Genomic DNA, 18787 nt, shown 5'->3' with positions numbered 1-18787 from the left:
TCGGGGAACAATGTGACAAGTATTGGTAAGTATGTTACTCTATGTTATATGTACTGTATGTCTATGTATGTATTGTATGAATGTATTGTATGTAGTATGTATGTAGTATATATGTGGTATGTATGTAGCATGTAGTATGTATGTAGTATGTATGTAGCATGCATGTAGCATGCAGTATGTATGTAGCATGCATGTAGTATATATGTAGTATGTATGTAGCATGTAGTATGTATGTAGCATGCATGTAGTATATATGTAGTATGTATGTAGCATGTAGTATGTATGTAGCATGCATGTAGTATGTATGTAGTATGTATGTAGTATATATGTAGTATGTATGTAGCATGTAGTATGTATGTAGCATGCATGTAGTATATATGTAGTATGTATGTAGCATGTAGTATGTATGTAGCATATATGTAGTATGTATGTAGTATGTATGTAGCATGCATGTAGTATATATGTAGTATGTATGTAGCATATATGTAGTATGTATGTAGCATGTAGCATATATGTAGTATGCATGTTGCATGCATGTAGTATATATGTAGTATGTATGTAGTATGTATGTTGCATGTAGTATATATGTAGTATGAATGTAGCATGTATGTAGTATGTAGTATGAATGTAGCATGTATGTAGTATGCATGTTGTATGTATGTAGCATGTAATTTTTTTTTTTTTTTTACATTCAACACATTAGCCGGATGATGGGACTACTACTGTCCCATCATTGGCTAATGTGTCAATCACTGTCATGGTAGCAGGCATCGCCCGATGGGACTTGTAGTCCCATCGGACGATGCCTGCACAGACCCCCGAAGCCTGCACAGCCCCCCGGCAGGCCGGCACAGCCCCCCGGAGCCTGCACAGCCCCCCGGCAGGCCGGCACAGCCCCCCCGGCAGGCCGGCACAGCCCACCGGAGCCTGCACAGCCCCCCTGGCAGGCCGGCACAGCCCCCCGGCAGGCCGGCACAGACCACCGGAGCCTGCACAGACCCCCTGGCAGGCCGGCACAGCCCCCCGAAAGGCCCGTACAGACCCCAGAGAGGCTGTACAAGGGAAAAACAGGATTTTTCTTATTCCGATACCGGAAGTCCCATAGACTTGAATGGGACTTCCGGTATCGGAATCGGCGATACCGATACTTTTTTTTAAGATCGGCCGATCCATTCCGATCCGATACTTTGAAGTATCGGACGGTATCGCTCAACTCTACTCATGGCCATTGCGGAGCAGACTGTGTGTTTGTTGCAGTGGACATTGGGGCGGTTGGCCGTGGGATTGACTCTCAGGTTTTTAAGAACTCAGACATGGGCCAGAGGTTGTATGGCAATCATTTCAATTTCCCCATGCTACGGCCTCTTCCCAACACTGAAGGTCCGCCACAGCCATTTGTAATGATTGGGGATGAGGCCTTTCAAATGTGCCAAAACCTACTTAAACCTTACTCCAGCTGGGACTTGGACCACACCAAAAAAATCTTTAATTACAGACTGTCCAGGGCAAGAAGAACTGTTGAGTATGCCTTTGGTATTCTTGTCTCCAGATGGCGAATTCTCGACACAGCCATTAATCTGAAACTGGAAACAGTGGATGAGGTGGTGAAGGTGTGTGTGGTTCTTCATAATTTTGTGATGGCTAAAGAGCACCCTAACTTTGAACTAGATGAACCTGCTGCAAACCTATTGCCTGAATTCAATCAGCACCCTCTCAGGTCATCCGTTGAAGTTGGCCAAATGAGGGACCAATTTGTGGCCTACTTTATCTCAGATGTAGGATGGGTGGAATGGCAAGATCAAATGTTGTAAAGATTTTTTCTTGCGTGTTTGTTAATAAAAATCCTGTTTTGATACCTGTACCAAGTGCACTCTTTTTGTATACACTCCAATACAATAATCAACTGCCCAGGTGTACCAGTGGATTCATGATGCTGTGTTTTTTGCATCATGAGTTTACTAGTACTCCTGACCAGGTGACTATACATACTCACAAGTTGTATGACCTTTATCAACTCTCCAGTTTGTGCTCAATTTACAGCGACGGTGGAGATAATGCAACTAATATTGTGTCACCTGGCCTGGTGTTGCAAATAGTGATGTGGGGATGCACTAGCATCCTTCACTCTTTATGACACCTGACCATGTGACTATAAATATTATTTGTAGGATCACTACTGTGGCTTGAGTTTGAATGCAGACTGGAGAGATTATAAAGGTTATACAACTTCTACAATACCCAGGCCTGGTGTCATGCTGAAGTGAGGACGCCCAAAATAACGCATCCTGACTTCAGAATGTTATCACACATGGGCAGGTGAATACACATATGAGGTAAAGTGCAGCATCGCTATAGTCTGCGTGAAATATATGCAGACCGAAGCGATGCTGCAGGTTAAAACTCATATGTATATTCACCTGCCCAGGTGTGATAAATAGTTATGATACCAGGCCATGGTATTGTAGATATGACATGACATGTATTTTCCCCATCATCTCCTCAGTTCATTCACCACACACTGAATAGAGGATGTGGTTAATTACAAGGTATATCTAGAATTCCCTGGCATTGTGTCACAAAAAGTTAATTGATGATGGTAAAAACACACCATCCTCAATTAACTTTTTATAATACCTGGCAAGGTAACAATAGATATGCCTTGCAATCAACACCATCCTCTATTCAGTCTGTGCAATATTAGCAGACTGAAGACAGTAATGGTGGTGAAAATACAAGTCATATATTTGTGTTTTTGACTGCACATATCTCCAAGAATGACAAAAGAAACATGTGTCATTCCTGGAGTTATGTTGTGTCAAAAATGCAAAGTGTACGGCGCAGTGTGTGTACAGCGCAGTGTGTGTAGGCAGCAAAAGACTTAGTAACCAAACAGTAGTATGGTAAACCATAATTTGACTTTTATTTTAAAAGATAAAAAGGGTTATTGTGAATGACAGCTGGGGGAAGATTGGTGCACTTTGGGGGTGTGGAGAGATGAGGAACAGCTGGAAGGCGAGGAAAGGGTTCTAGGGGAAGGGAGCTCAGGGATGGAACTGGAGGCAGGGTGAGACACATTAGGAGGAGAGGGGGAGAGCCACAGACAAAGTCTTTTTTTATTTTAATTTTCTTTGTCACTGGAGTCTCCTGGCTGGAATGACTTAAAGTGCTTGACTGCCTGGAGCTGCTGGACCTTGGCCTTGAATCAAAAAAGAGGGAATGAGGGTCATCCCTCTGATGATGATGCTCGGTGGTGTCAGTGGCGGTGGCAGTGCTCCTATGAGGAGGAGAGCTGGTGGTGCTCCAAGCAGGATGCGGAGTGGTGGCAGTTCTCTTAGGAGGAGGAGCGCTACCGGTCCTCCGAGCAGAATGAGGAGTGGTGACAGTGATCCGAGTTGGAGAAGTGGTAGCGGTGCTCCAATCAGGATGAGGAGTGGTAGCATTGCTCCTAGACAAAGAATATGCGGCAGTGCTCAAAGAAGGTGGCGCTGTGGTGGTGCTCAAAGCAGGTTGAGCGGTGGTGCTCCTAGGAGGAGTGGTAGCGGTGCTCCTAGGAGGAGAATAGGCAGCAGTGCTCAAAGAAGGTGGTGCCATGTTGGTGCTCCAAGCGGGTGTTGCAGTGGTTCTGCAAGATGGTGGAGCGGTGGCGGTGGTGGTGCTCCAGACAGGAGCAGCACTTACTATGGTGATGGCAGTGGAGTGTCCATCAGCACTCTGGGCGGTGTAGTGGTGTCCGGCTTGGCTTGGAATGCAGGTGGCCGTGCAGTGGTATGCAGCAGAAGTTGGTAGTGAGGTGTAGCGAGTCAGTGGTGGCACAGTTGGAAATGACACCACTGACTGCTGCACGTACCGATTCTGCTGCATAGCCTTCAAGTAAGCAGTGTTGCAGGCCTGCAGCACACTCAGCCGTTGCTCAGGACTAAGGTGTTCTGCCATGCCTCGATCAATTTTATTGAAAAATTGGTGCGCTGGTCTGTTGAGGTTGGCCTCCAGACGGTTAAGGCGACTGTTGACAGAGTGGAAGCGGTGTTCCATGTGGGTAAAACCACGTTCCATTAGTGAAAAACCGCTTTCCACTCTGTCTGACAGCGCCTTGAGGCTGGCATGAAAGGCCTCGCTCAAGTGCATGAACTCGGGCAAGACAGGCCTGTCCAAGGCCCTCTGCCGCTGGCAGGAAGTGCCCGCATAACCAGTGGCAGAGACCTGGGACAGGGGAACACCTGATTGACCAGCTTCCTGTTCACCAGCTGTCCGTGTTGCTGACCTGCAAGATGCTTCCTGGCTGTTGGATGGCTGGGATGGGTCCGAGGTCGTCTGATGAAGGACCGCTCCAGGGATAGGTTGCGGGGTGCTGCTCCAGGTGCTGTGGAAAGAAAAGAAAAAACATTAGTATCATGCATTTACAAGTGCGAACTGCTGTGGAATAGAAAAGCACAGGTTAAAAAAAATGAAATACTTACGCTCTGGTGGCAAGAACTGGTCTTAGGAAAGCCATCTCGCAATGGTAATGGTATTTGGTTCTGGTCCTTGCCGCTGAACCACTGCGAACCTGTCCTCAGCACGAACATCAGTGTTGAAGCGGTCCTTCATCGAGCGCCAACGAGTTCGGACTTTGTTCACTGTTGGAAAAAGAAAGAAAAAAACATTATACAATGCACTGATAGAAAAATCTGTATCATCACTAGTGTTGAGCATTCCGATACCGCAAGTATCGGGTATCGGCCGATACTTGCTGTATCGGAATTCCGATACCGACTTCCGATATTTTTTCAATATCGGAATTCGGCATCGGAATCGGAAGTTCAAAGTTGATTGACAGACTGACGTCATCATGATGCGCGGTGTGTGCGCATCATGATGCGCCGTCATTTCGGGCCTTCCGGGGGTCTCTGCCGGCCTGCCGGGGGGCTGTGCCGGCCTGCCGGGGGGCTGTGTGGACTGCCCGGGGTCTGTACCGGCCTGCCGGGGGGCTGTGCCGGCCTGCCGGTGGTCTGTGCACCCTGTGGGGGTCTGTACCGGCCTGCCGGGGGGCTGTGCCGGCCTGCCAGTGGTCTGTGCACCCTGTGGGGGTCTGTACCGGCCTGCCGGGGGGCTGTGCCGGCCTGCCGGGGGGCTGTGCTGATGTCCGGGGGTCTGTGCAAGCATCGTCCGATGGGACTACAAGTCCCATCGGGCGATGCCTGCTACCATGACAGTGATTGACACATTAGCCAATGATGGGACAGTAGTAGTCCCATCATCCGGCTAATGTGTTAAATGTTAAAAAAAAAAAAAAAAAAAAAATACTACATACATACTACATGCATGCTACATACATACTACATGCTACATACATACTACATATATACTACATACATACTACATACATGCTACATACATACTACATGCTACATACATACTACATGCATGCTACATACATACTACATACATACTACATACATGCTACATACATACTGCATGCTACATACATACTACATGCATGCTACATACATACTACATGCATGCTACATGCATGCTACATACATACTACATGCTACATACATACCACATACATACTACATACATACTACATACTACATATATACTACATGCATGCTACATACATACTACATGCTACATACATACCACATACATACTACATACATGCTACATACTACATACATACTACATACATACTACATGCATGCTACATACATACTACATGCATGCTACATACATACTACATGCCACATACATACCACATACATACTACATACATACTACATACATACTACATGCATGCTACATACATACTACATGCTACATACATACCACATACATACTACATACATGCTACATACATACTACATATATACTACATGCATGCTACATACATACTACATATATACTACATGCATGCTACATACATACTACATGCTACATGCATGCTACATACATACTACATACATACTACATGCTACATACATACCACATATATACTACATACATACAATACATTCATACAATACATACATAGACATACAGTACATATAACATAGAGTAACATACTTACCAATACTTGTCACATTGTTCCCCGAAGCCATTGTCTTTTCCGGAATAAATATTAACATAACAAACCACAAAAATACTCACCCACGATCCGAAGCAGTCCACGAGTGTGTCCCACGACGATCTTGGGTAGAGAACGGCACACAGCAATGGCATAAAGTGAGACTAGGGACTTTATTTTTTTTTTAAGTGGCGGAGGAATACAGTGCGGAAGGATACCTACCTTCCGTCATTGGATTCCTGCAGCCCGTAGAGAACGGCAGCAACAGCTGATGCTGCAGTTCTCTACCCAAGATCGTCGTGGGACACACTCGTGGACTGCTTCGGATCGTGGGTGAGTATTTTTGTGGTTTGTTATGTTAATATTTATTCCGGAAAAGACAATGGCTTCGGGGAACAATGTGACAAGTATTGGTAAGTATGTTACTCTATGTTATATGTACTGTATGTCTATGTATGTATTGTATGAATGTATTGTATGTATGTAGTATATATGTGGTATGTATGTAGCATGTAGTATGTATGTAGTATGTATGTAGCATGCATGTAGCATGCAGTATGTATGTAGCATGCATGTAGTATATATGTAGTATGTATGTGGTATGTATGTAGCATGTAGTATGTATGTAGCATGCATGTAGTATGTATGTAGTATGCATGTAGTATATATGTAGTATGTATGTAGCATGTAGTATGTAGCATGCATGTAGTATATATGTAGTATGTATGTAGCATGTAGTATGTAGCATGCATGTAGTATATATGTAGTATGTATGTAGCATGTAGTATGTATGTAGCATGCATGTAGTATATATGTAGTATGTATGTAGCATGTAGTATGTATGTAGCATGCATGTAGTATATATGTAGTATGTAGCATGTAGTATGTATGTAGCATGTAGTATGTATGTAGCATGCATGTAGTATATATGTGTTATGTATGTAGCATGTAGCATGCATGTAGCATGCATGTAGTATGTATGTAGTATATATGTGGTATGTATGTAGCATGCAGTATGTATGTAGCATGCATGTAGTATATATGTAGTATGTATGTTGCATGTAGTATTTATGTAGTATGAATGTAGCATGTATGTAGTATGCATGTTGTATGTATGTAGCATGTAATTTTTTTTTTTTTTTTTTTACATTTAACACATTAGCCGGATGATGGGACTACTACTGTCCCATCATTGGCTAATGTGTCAATCACTGTCATGGTAGCAGGCATCGCCCGATGGGACTTGTAGTCCCATCGGACGATGCCTGCACAGACCACCGGCAGGCCGGCACAGACCACCGGCAGGCCGGCACAGCCCCCCGGCAGGCCGGCACAGCCCCCCGGAGCCTGCACAGCCCCCCGGCAGGCCGGCACAGCCCCCCGGCAGGCTGGCACAGCCCCCCGGAGCCTGCACAGACCACCGGCAGGCCGGCACAGCCCCCCGGCAGGCCGGCACAGACCACCGGAGCCTGCACAGACCCCCTGGCAGGCCGGCACAGCCCCCCGAAAGGCCCGTACAGACCCCAGAGAGGCTGTACAAGGGCAGGAAAGGGTTTTTCTTGTTCCGATACCGGAAGTCCCATAGACTTGAATGGGACTTCCGGTATCGGAATCGGCGATACCGATACTTTTTTTAAAGATCGGCCGATACCATCCGATACGATACTTTGAAGTATCGGACGGTATCGCTCAACTCTAATCATCACACACACCAGAGTGAACATGGTAAGCAGTCAATGCGGCATCACAAAATAATTCAATAGACAATGCACTGATTGTTCGCCATGATAATACAATTGTGTTTCAAGCTAGAAATATATCTAGCAAGAAACACAACAGTGCCATCAGGATAAACAGTCAATGCGGCACAATACAGCAATACAATACACTATGCTGTAACTGTTGATGCTGATGACACTGTTGTGTTTCCTGCTAGAATATAACTAGCCGGAAACACAACAGTGCCATCAAGATCAAGAGTCAATGCGGCACAATACAGCAATACAATACACAATGCAGTCACTGTTGATCCTGATGACACTGTTGTGTTTCCTGCTAGAATATATCTAGCCGGAAACACAACAGTGCCATGAAGATCAAGAGTCAATGCGGCACAATACAGCAATACAATACACAATGCGGTCACTATTGATCTTGATGACACCGTTGTGTTTCCTTCTAGAATATATCTAGCAGGAAACACAACAGTGCCATCAGGAACAAGAGTCAAAGCAGGAACAATACAGCAATACAATACAATGCACAATGCAGTCACGGTTCATCCTGATGACACTGTTGTGTTTCCTGCTAGAATATATCTAGCAGGAATCACAACAGTGCCATCAGGAACAAGAGTCAATGCGGCACAATACAGCAATATAATACAAAATGCAGTCACTGTTGATCCTGATGACATTGTTGTGTTTCCTGCTAGAATATATCTAGCAAGAAACAACAGTGCCATCAGGAACAAGAGTCAATGTGGCACAACACAGCAATACAATTCACAATGCAGTCACGGTTGATCCTGATGACACTGTTGTGTTTTCTGCTGGAATATATCTAGCAGGAAACACAACAGTGCCATCAGGAAAAACAGTAACTGCAGCATCACAGAGCAGGGAAATACTTGCTAAATGTCTTTTGGAACTTGGAGAGGTGCTGTCCCAGCCATCCATCAACGCTGCGGCCACCTCATTCCATAGCCGCCGAGTCACCACAGTGTCCTTGTACAGCTGGTCATGGCTGTCCCACAATGGGACATGCTCCTGGACCAGGTGGATCAGATGCTTATTGTCCACATAAATGCCTTTGTCCCGTTGTGGAACCTAGAAAAAAAACCATTATGATCTTGGAAATTTTTGAGAATGAAAAAGATAGAAAAAGATACAGAAAAGAAGAAAGATAGAAGATGAAAAACAGGACAGAAAAAAAAAGAAAAAATAAATTTAAAGAAAAAAAAGGGACATTCAAAGTCATTATATACTTACATTCCATCTCACCACCGGGACTTGTCTTGGCTGCTCCGGCTGTTCGGCCTCACTTGCCGGGTCCGATGATGTCTGAAAAAGATCAAAAATTATTACACATTTTTAGATGCAGCAGCTATACTTAACCAAAGGCTGAAAGATAATCACCTCATGCTCTGCTTGGTCCAGTTCTTGCTCGGATGGGTTGTATTCATCCTCAGAAGACATGCTGCAATTAAAAAAAACAAAACATTAGTACATAATACATTTGAAAGGACAGGCAGACATATAGAGTTAAGAATACTCACATTTTGGCTGCTGCAGCTTGGATCCAAAGTTGGAAGGCTGTCTTGTCTCTTCAAGGCTGTCTTGTCTCTTCAAGGCTGTCTGTAGAGTAGTGGTCTGACAGTGCAGACACCTTCTTTTATCTAGACTCCTCTCAAAAAATGTTGCTTGTGTAGGGGGTGGTTTAAACAAGTGTCTAGACATTGTTTACTCAAAAATCGCATGTGCACGCATGCGACCCCATAGACTGTAATGTCATCTTTTTGCGCATTCCGTGCGCACACATGCGCATGCGCTTTTTTTACGAGGTTGGGCGGAACAAAAAATGCAACATGTAGCGTCTAGCGCATCTGGGCGCACACCTGGAAAATATGCAGTGCACGAAAATGCTGATGAACGCGTGCAAGCGCTAGACCCTGCGCCTGCCATGTTAAAAATAGGGGAGCATTGCGCATGCGACCAATAGCGCACGATGCACTGCGCGATAAAACGCTAATGTGAAACCAGCCTAAGTCCTAGGTAAAATCCGTCAACATGACCCAGTGCACAGTGATCGCATTAAGGTGGCTGTTGATTCTTAAATCTTCGGGACGCATCACCAACGGAGGTTTTGCCGTCCCCACCTGCAACTACGATCGCTATGATTGGTTGCTCAATTCAATGAAAGTGCCTGAAACACTGTGCTCCAGTGTATGATTGGTGCTTTAACAGCACGGATCAAAGGCTGGTGCATGGAAACTGCAGCATCAGCAGCCTCAGCACTGATTGTTCTGAATGGACGATGATGCAGATCCCATCAATCAATGAGCAGATTCATGGCTTGACCTCACAGTGACTGCCCTACCCCAACTCATATCAGTTTGGAGATGTTTCAGAGAGGTCACTGTGATGTTCTGCTATTGGATCAGCTGGGGTTTGTGGTGCCACATAATATTTTAGCCTGTGCCATCACTGTTGCCGCTGTACCTGTAAGAAGAAAGAAGATGTTCCTGTTCTGTTCCTGTTCCCAGCTTTTCCTAATCCACCCCAATCCCCCTCTCCCCACTTTTCCCCCTCTCTCTGACCCCTTCCATACCCCTCTCTTTTCTTGCTGAGAAGTGATCAGTACTTGATTTCTGATCAGTACTTGATCTCTCTATTTTGAGCAGTTTTTTTCTTGTGCATGCATACTGATGAGTGATGCACATCATTGATTGTCACCCGTGCTCGCTTTTTCCAGGACTATTTTAACGTGCACATTTTTTATCCCCCTTCCTTTGCATCACCTCCTGCCACTGCTGATCACTGATCAGTGACTGTCATGCAGCTTAAGGGAGGGGGTACTGTCATGCCTCCGCTGCATACTCACTCATACTCTGACAGGTCCGCAGCCGACGGCATCTCTGCATGCAATGCACATGCGCCATAGGCTGTGGCCACGCCTCCCTCCTGTCACTTGTGCTCCAGCAGCGCCCTGACCCGGAAGCACCATTGGACCAATAGCAGACCAGGCAGGGGTATATCAGGCCGTCCTCCTTTGAGGGAGGCACCTGATCGTTGTGTTTGCTAGCACATATTGGCCCTGCTTCCTCATGTACTGTCTGCAGTCCTGCAGTCCTGTCTTCCGTGGTTCCTGCTGCAGTCCCGCAGTCCTGAATTCCGTGGGTCCTGCTATCTATGCTCCAGTCACACAGTCCTACTCCAGTGGTGCCTTCCATGTTCCTGCTCTGTCTTGCTGTCTATGCTCCAGTCCCGCAGTCCTACTCCAGTCCTGCCTCCCATGCTCCTACTCCATTCTGCTGTCTATGCTTCAGTCCCGCAGTCCTACTTCGCTCCTGTCTCCAGTGATCCTGCTCTGTCCTGTTGTCTATGCTCCAGTCCCGCAGTCCTACTCCGGTCCCGTCTCCAGTGATCCCGCTTTGTCCAGCTATCCCAGGTCCGGTCCTGCAATCCTACTCTGGTCCTACCTCCTACAGTCTCGTTCTCCTACTCCAGTCCGTTCTGAGCCACCCCTCTCGGTACTGGCTATCGTGGTACCCGAACCCCTGGGCCTGCTCCTAACGATCCCTGTATAGGGGTCGGCTCCACCGGGCAGCTCGCCTGGGGCCCCTCGGTGCCACGATCCAAAGGGTCCAATCCTGGAGATTTTCCTCACCTGACCAGCCGTGGTAACAGTACGATCAGGTCATGGATCCCGCCAGTACTTCTGCTGCTACCCAAAAAGAGTTGCTATTTTTATGGGAGAATCAGGGACGCATCATGTCTGTCAAGAAGTCTATGGTCACCCATTTGTCGGTCCTGCAAGTGGCTGATCCTGGAAATGCCACTCAACTAGCCAGTCTTCAACAGGAGCTGGGTCAGCAACGGGATGCTCAAGCCCATATTTTGAGTTATATGGCCTCTGTTGATAGCCATTTGTCGGTCTTTCAGTCTGCCGCCACGATCCCGATTCCACCTCCCGTGTCTACAGCTCTCCCGACGCCCTGCCTCACCAAGGCACCTCGGTTTAGAGGCGATCCCAAGCTCTGCAGGGGGTTCTTATATCAGTGTAGCCTCCATTTTGAATGGTTGCCTCAGCAATGTCCCTCTGACTGGGCCAAAGTGGTCTTCATTATGTCCCACTTGGAGGGAGAGGCCCTGTCCTGGCTGAACCCTCTCTGGGAACGGGACGACCCTATTGTCTCGAGTCTTCCAGTCTTCTTAGATACTTTTCGCAGGATTTTCGATGAGCTGGGTCGGTTAGTCTCTCTTACCGAGTCTCTTTTTAGCCTTCATCATGGATCTCTCACGCTCGGGCAGTATGCGATCTGTTTTCGCACTATCTCCTCTGAGCTTGGTTGGAATAATGCAGCATTGGTAGGGGCATCCTGGCATGGTCTTTTGAGCAGAATAAAGGATGAACTCGTGGGTCGGGATACCCTGACTCCCCTGGAGGACCTTATCTCGCTGGCCACCCGCATTGACCTGCGTTTCCAGGAGCACGCCTGGGAGTCAGCGAGAGACAGGAGGTCCACTAGACCTACTTCCCTTTCCAACTGGTCCACTAGTCCCCATCTTGCCGGGTACTCTTCTCCTTCCTTGGTCGAACCCATGCAGGTGGATCGCCTCAAGATGACCGAGTTTCGTCGGAGGGAGAGACGGGCACAAGGCCTATGCCTCTATTGCGGGGGTTCGTTGCATTTTGTCCACACCTGTCCTGAGAGACCGGGAAGCACCTCCACCTAGGTCAGGTAAGAGAGGCCTCCCTAGGTGCTAATGATTCCTCTCATCCTCTTACTATATCTGTTCTTGTGGTTTCAGGGCAGAGACGTGGGTCCGAGGTGGCCTACGTGGATTTAGGCTCAGCAAATAACTTCATCCGGAGCGAAGAGGTGGACAAGTACCAAATTCCTGTGGTTACCCTATGTAATCCTCGCCTGATTGCCGCAGTGGATGGCAAACCGCTACAGGAGACCATCACCTTGGTCAATAAGGAAGTGGAGTTGCAAGTCGGAGCCTTACATTGAGAGAAGATAGCCTTTTACATTTTGCTCAAGCTCTCCCATGTGATTCTACTCAGTCTCCTTTGGTTAAGGACTCATCAGCCTGTCCTCGACTGGTCATAAGGGGAGGTCCTCCACTGGGGCCACCCGTGCCAAGCTCGCTGCCTGATTCCTGTCCATCTTGAAGCCGCTCCTCAGCCACCTCCTGACCATTGTGGCCTTCCTTCAGCCTACAGTTCCTACGCTGATGTCTTTGATAAGAATTAAACAGAGGTTTTTCCTCCACACCAGCCTTTTGAATGCCCAATTGAACTAATCCCTGGTTCAAACTCTCCAAGGGGCAGAATCTCCCAAAGAGACGTTAGCGATGTCAGAGTACGTTCGGGAGACGTTATACGGCTTTATACGGAAGTCCTCTTCGCCCGCTGGAGCTGGGTTTTTCTTTGTCAAGAAAAAGGATGGGTCTCTACGGCCGTGCATTGACTATAGAGGCTTGAATGAGATCACCATCAAGAACAGGTATCCTCTTCCACTCATTCCAGAGCTGTTTGACCATCTCAGAGGGGCTCAGGTCTTCTCCAAGATAGACCTTAGGGACGCCTATAATATGATCCGTATCCGCACAGGTGATGAGTGGAAGACGGCTTTCAACACTCAAGACAGCCATTACGAGTACATGGTCATCCCCTTTGGTCTCTGCAATGCTCCTGCGGTGTTTCAAGAGTTCGTCAACAAGATCTTCTGGGATCTCTTGTACTCCTATGTGGTCGTGTACTTGGATGATATCCTCATCTTCTCCGGATCGCTCATCCCACAGAAAGAGCATTCACCTGGTGTTACAGCTTCTTCGGGACAATCGCTTTTACGCTAAGATAGAGAAATGTCTCTTCGAACAAACCTCTCTGCCGTTTCTGGGATACATTATCTCCGACACTTGATTAAGGATGGATCCCGAGAAACTGACTGCCATTCTCAAATGGCCTCGCCCTGTTGGAGTAAGAGCGATACAACAGTTTCACAGATTTGCCAGTTATTACAGGCAATTCATTTCTCACATTTTTGCAATAACCAAACCTATTTACGCTCTCACCCGAAAGGGGACAGCTCCCAATTCTTGGACTACTGAGGTGGAGGAGGCCTTTCAGACCCTAAAATGGGCTTTCTCCATGGCCCTGGTGTTGCACCGTCCTGAAAGCAGCCAACCCTTTGTACTCGAGGTGGACGCTTCTTCAACAGGTGCCGGGGTGGTACTGTCCCAGAGATCAGCCTCCGGTTGTCTGCATCCCCGTGGCTTTTCGAAGGCCTTCTCTCCATCCGAGTGCAACTACTCAATCGGCAACCGTGAACTGTTGGTCATAAAATTGGCCCTGGAAGAATGGCGTCATTTCCTGGAGGGGGCTGTCCATCCCTTTGTAATCTTCTCTGACCACAAGAACTTGGCCTATCTCCAGTCTGCCCAGAGACTCAATCCTCGTCAGGTCAGATGGTCCTTAATTTTCGCCCGATTTGACTTCGAGCTCCGCTTTGGCCCCAGCAACAAGAACACCAAAGCCGACGCCCTATCCAGGGTCTTCCAGCCAATCGAAACAGTGGAGGAACCTTCGCACATTATTGAGCCTACTAAAATCATCACGCTGGCTCCAGTGAACTGGCTTTCTCCACCTCCCGGCAAGACCCTTGTGCCTGAAAATCTCAAACGAAAGGTCCTTCTATGGGGACACTATTCCAGATTGGCCGGCCATGCCGGAACCAAAAAGACGCTTGCCCTTATCATGTGTCACTACTGGTGGCTTACGCTTCGCCAAGATGTGCTTAATTTCGTGGCCTCTTGTCCCTCCTGTGCTAAAAGCAAAGTGCCGCGATGACTTCCATCTAGCTTATTACTCCCGTTGCCTGTCCCTGCGGTTCCTTGGGAACACATTGCCATGGATTTTATCACCGACCTACCCCGTTCTTCTGGCTGTACAGTCATCCTGGTGGTGGTGGACCGTTTCTCCGATATGGCCCACTTCATCCCTCTGTCCGGTCTCCCCTCAGCTCCTGAGTTGGCCAAAGTCTTCATCCATCAGATCTTCAGACTCCATGGACTACCGCAATGTATTGTGTCTTACCGGGGGGGTCAGTTCACCTTCAAGTTCTGGCGGGCACTTTGTAAGCTCATGAATGTTTCCCTTGACTTTCCTCTGCCTACCATCCACAGTCCAATGGGCAGGTGGAGCATACCAACCAGACTTTGACTGGGTACCTACGCCATTTCTCCAATGCCCACCAGAACGACTGGGTTGACCTACTTCCCTGGGCAGAGTTTGCCTATAACAGCCATACTGGCGAGTCCTCGGCCAAGTCTCCATTTTTCACTGTGTTTGGCAGACATCCTGGTGTTCCCCTGCCGTTAACCCCTGCCTCCGAGGTACCCACGGCCAACGCCTTGTCCTCGGAATTTTCCAAGATATGGACTGAGACCAACACGTCACTCAAGAGGGCCACTGACTGGATGAAAAATTATGCTGACAAGAAGAGATTGGATTCCCCACCGTATCGTACCGGGAACAAAGTCTGGCTCTCATCCAAATTTATCCGGTTGAAACTGCCCTCTTACAAGTTGGGTCCGCGCTACATCAGTCCGTTTGAAATTCTTGGACGTATCAAAGAAGTCGCCTACAAATTGAGGTTGCCTGCTTCGCTCCGGGTCCCGAACACCTTCCACAACTCTCTCCTGAAACCTGTGGTACTAAACCATTTCCACCCCATATCTGATCATGTTTCTCAGCCGGTTGGTACAGATAATATCTTTGAGGTGGAGGATATCATCACTATGAAAAAGGTTAGAGGTAGGACCTTTTTTCTTATTGACTGGAAGGGCTTTGGTCCTGAGGAGAGGTCCTGGGAACCCCGGGAGAATATCAATGCTCCCCGCATTCTCAAGAGATTTTTTGCTAATCTCAGGGGAGGGCAGCTTAAGGGAGGGGGTACTGTCATGCCGCCGCTACATACTCACCCGGCCTCCGCTCCCGCGCCGCAGCCCCCCGCCGTTCGGCAGCCGCGGTGGCCCCTTCTGACAGGTCCGTGGCCGACGGCATCTCTGCATGCAATGCACATGTGCCGTAGGCTGTGGCCATGCCTCCCTCCTTTCCCATGTGCTCCGGTGATGTCCTTACCTGGAAGCACCATCGGACCAATGACATACCCGGCAGGGGTATATCAGGCCGTCCTTCTTTGAGGGAGGCAACTGATCGTTGTGTTTTCTAGCACACTGGGCCCTGCTTCCTCATGTACTCTCTGCAGTCCCGCAGTCCTCTTCTTCCGTGGTTCCTGCTGCAGTCCTGCAGTCCTGAATTCTGTGGGTCCTGCTATCTATGCTCCAGTCACATAGTCCTACTCCAGTCCTGCCTCCCATGTTCCTGCTCTGTCCTGCTGTCTATGCTTCAGTTCCGCAGTCCTACTCTTGTCCTGCCTCTCATGTTCCTGCTCCGTCCTGCTGTCTATGCTCCAGTCCCACAGTCCTACTCTGCTCCTGTCTCCAGTGATCCTGCTCTGTCCTGCTGTCTACAGTTGTGACCAAAAGTATTGACACCCCTGCAATTCTGTCAGATAATACTCAGTTTCTTCCTGAAAATTATTGCAAACACAAATTCTTTGGTATTATTATCTTCATTTAATTTGCCTTAAATGAAAAAACACAAAAATAATTGTCCTAAAGCCAAATTGGATTTAATTCCATAACAAACATAAAAAATAGGGTGAACAAAAGTATTGGCACTGTTCGAAAAATCATGTGATGCTTCTCTAATTTGTGTAATTAACAGCACCTGTAACTTACCTGTGGCACCTAACAGGTGTTGGCAATAACTAAATCACACTTGCAGCCAGTTGACATGGATTAAAGTTGACTCAACCTCTGTCCTGAGTCCTTGTATGTACCACATTGAGCATGGAGAAAAGAAAGAAGACCAAAGAACTGTCTGAGGACTTGAGAAACCAAATTGTGAGGAAGCATGAGCCATCTCAAGGCTGCAAGTCCATCTCCAAAGACCTGAATGTTCCTGTGTCTACCGTGCACAGTGTCATCAAGAAGTTTAAAGCCCATGGCACTGTGGCTAACCTCCCTAGATGTGGACGGAAAATAAAAATTGACAAGAGATTTCAACACAAGATTGTGCAGATGTTGGATAAAGAACCTCAACTAACATCCAAACAAGTTCAAGCTGACCTGCGGTCTGAGGGTACAACAGTGTCAACCCGTACTATCTGTCGGTGTCTGAATGAAAAGGGACTGTATGGTAGGAGACCCAGGAAGACCCCACTTCTTACCCCGAGACATAAAAAAAGCCAGGCTGGAGTTTGCCAAAACTTACCTGAAAAAGCCTAAAATGTTTTGGAAGAATGTTCTCTGGTCAGATGAGACAAAAGTAGAGCTTTTTGGGCATAGGCATCAACATAGAGTTTACAGGAGAAAAAAGAGGCATTCAAAGAAAAAAACACGGTCCCTACAGTCAAACATGGTGGAGGTTCCCTGATGTTTTGTAGTTGCTTTGCTGCCTCTGGCACTAGAGTGCTTGACTGTGTGCATGGCATTATGAAGTCTGAAGACTACCAACAAATTTTGCAGCATAATGTAGGGCCCAGTGTGAGAAAGCTTGGTCTCCCTCAGAGGTCATGGGTCTTCCAGCGGGACAATGACCCAAAACACACTTCAAAATGCACTATAAAATGGTTTGAGAGAAAGCACTGGAGACTTCTAAGGTGGCCAGCAATGAGTCCAGACCTGAATCCCATAGAACACCTGTGGAGAGATCTAAAAATGGTAGTTTGGAGAAGGCACTCTTCAAATATCAGGGACCTGGAGCAGTTTGCCAAAGAAGAATGGTCTAAAATTCCAGCAGAGCATTGTAAGAAACTCATTGATGGTTACCGGAAGCGGTTGGTCGCAGTTATTTTGGCTAAAGGTTGTGCAACCAAGTATTAGGCTGAGGGTGCTAATACTTTTGTCTGGCCCATTTTTTGATTTTTTGTGTGAAATGATCAATGTATTGCTTTTTGCTTCATTCTCTTTTGTGTTTTTTCATTTAAGACAAATTAAATGAAGATAATAATACCAAAGAATTTGTGTTTGCAGTCATTTTCATGAAGAAGCTGAGTATTATCTGACAGAATTGCAGGGGTGTCAATACTTTTGGCCACAACTGTATGCTCCAGTCCCGCAGTCATACTCCGATCCTGTCTCCAATGATCCTGCTCTGTCCTGCTGTCTATGCTCCAGTCCCACAGTCCTACTCTGGTCCCGTCTCCAGTGATCCCGCTTCGTCCTGCTATCCCTGGTCCGGTCCTGCAATCCTACTCTGGTCCTACCTCCTACAGTCTTGTGCTCCTTCTCCAGTCTGTTCTGAGCCGCCCCTCTCGGTACTGGCTATCATGATACCCGAACCCCTGGGTCTGCTCCTAACGATCCCTGTATAGCGGTTGTCCACCGGGCAGCTGATGAGCATCTGTGCTCATATTTGTCCAGGACTTTTTGTTTCCTGTCCATCCCCACTGTCCTTTTGCACCACATCCGTGTGTGCATCTTACATTTGTCAAGCAACTTTCGACATGATTGACATCCGGTTGTTGTTTCTTTTTTTTTAGTGAAAAAAGAATCAAATAAAAATAATTTAGACTAATGGATAGGGTTAGATTAGGGACAGTAAAAATATAAGGTAGTAATCAGTGTTTATTACAGTATTTTTTACAGAATAAAGTCAGGGTTAATGTCAGATAGTAAAGCTTAAAAAAAAGAATAAACATATCATTTAGATAGGACTAGATTAGGAACAGTAAAAATGTACCTAAGAAATCAATGTCTACTACAGTATTTTTTTTTTATGAATATAGTCAACATTACTGTCAGAAAGCAAAGTATAAATGAGAATGAAAGAGAATAAAAAGAATAATTTAGATTAATTTAAGTGACTTGATAGGACTAGATTAGTCTACTACAGTATTTTTTACTGAATATAGTAAGGGTTAATGTCAGATAGTTGCAGATG

The sequence above is a fragment of the Dendrobates tinctorius genome, unplaced genomic scaffold (genome assembly GCF_039654945.1).
Source record: "Dendrobates tinctorius isolate UK_male_01 unplaced genomic scaffold, ASM3965494v1 ptg000097l, whole genome shotgun sequence".
Classification (NCBI taxonomy): domain Eukaryota; kingdom Metazoa; phylum Chordata; class Amphibia; order Anura; family Dendrobatidae; genus Dendrobates; species Dendrobates tinctorius.
Note: the sequence above shows the minus strand (reverse complement) of the source record.